The sequence below is a fragment of the Cynara cardunculus genome, assembly GCF_001531365.2.
Source record: "Cynara cardunculus var. scolymus isolate 2C chromosome LG 12, CcrdV1, whole genome shotgun sequence".
Lineage (NCBI taxonomy): Eukaryota > Viridiplantae > Streptophyta > Magnoliopsida > Asterales > Asteraceae > Cynara > Cynara cardunculus.
Window position 1 is genome coordinate 4,319,280 of NC_037539.1, and position 1,035 is coordinate 4,320,314.

Below are 1,035 nucleotides of genomic sequence, written 5' to 3' on the forward strand. Positions count from 1 at the left end.
AAACAAACGACAACTAAAGAAATTCGACTATTCTTTTGCACAACAACGGCCCAAAAATGGAAGAGTGGTTTTGATAGGATTGAGACTTTGAGCATCTTTTGTAGTTCGAAAAGGTAAAACAAAAACAATTAATCAAATCTTTAATCAATTTTCAAGATTTCTCCAAATATGAGAAAAATAATCTTCTTAATTTTGGGTGATTTTGTTAGGAAAGCTTTTATTTCTCGATCGTTAAAAGCTCCTTTTTGTCACACATTGATAACGGAATGAAACTTATAGGTCGTAGCCACGTCTAAACCTATTTAAAAAACTCGTACAACTTTAAACTCATTTCCGTGGACTACATTAGTAGGTGATCAAAAGTCTCATGGTATAGGTTGATGACCCCCATTGCACTTAGAATAGGTGTTTACCAGAGGTCGACCCAAGTGGTCGAGCCTATGTCATAATTTCTGATAGTGTCGGTCCGTGCTTGCGGGTGACCCCCCTCCCCCTATCCAATAGAAGGTTTTCAACATTTTTCGTGCTTCTATCTCTTTTAATTCTTAAAATACGTTAACCAAGTTAAGAAAAAAACGTAAAATATGTTGTTATTTATTACAATGATGTCTGACGCTGCTTCCTAGGGTGCTCTTTTTTCCTTTCTTTTTTGTATGATCTGGTTAATTGGACATATTTTTTTGTTATTTTCAGAATAAATAATATTAAACTAAAAGTTAGTTAATATTATTTGACATCTTAATAGTTAAATGATATATTTGATGCATGCTACAAACTTAAATATGTGCCTCCTCGTTGTATATTAATAATGAAAACTGCTTAAACTCATTAAGCGTTAAACCTAACCTTTTTTATTTGTCGGCATCCGCTTCAGGTCCTTAGTGGGGAATAGTACTAGTGACACTATGACGGGTTGAGTGCTAGTTGGATGCACAAGAAAGATTTAGAACGTTTGGAACGTCTTTCGTACCTTGGAGATAGCAATTGAAGGGTTTTAGTAATACCCGTCCCTGCTATTGACTTGTGTAAAGGTTT

General features: G+C 34.6%; 1 non-coding gene across 1 annotated transcript; it reads left to right on the forward strand.

Annotated features, from left to right (window-relative positions):
* The first annotated feature begins 327 nt into the window (after positions 1–327).
* LOC112523976 lies at positions 328–485 on the forward strand. The gene has a single exon (XR_003070309.1). It is a non-coding gene; the product is annotated as a U1 spliceosomal RNA (small nuclear RNA).
* The last annotated feature ends 550 nt before the right edge of the window (positions 486–1,035 follow it).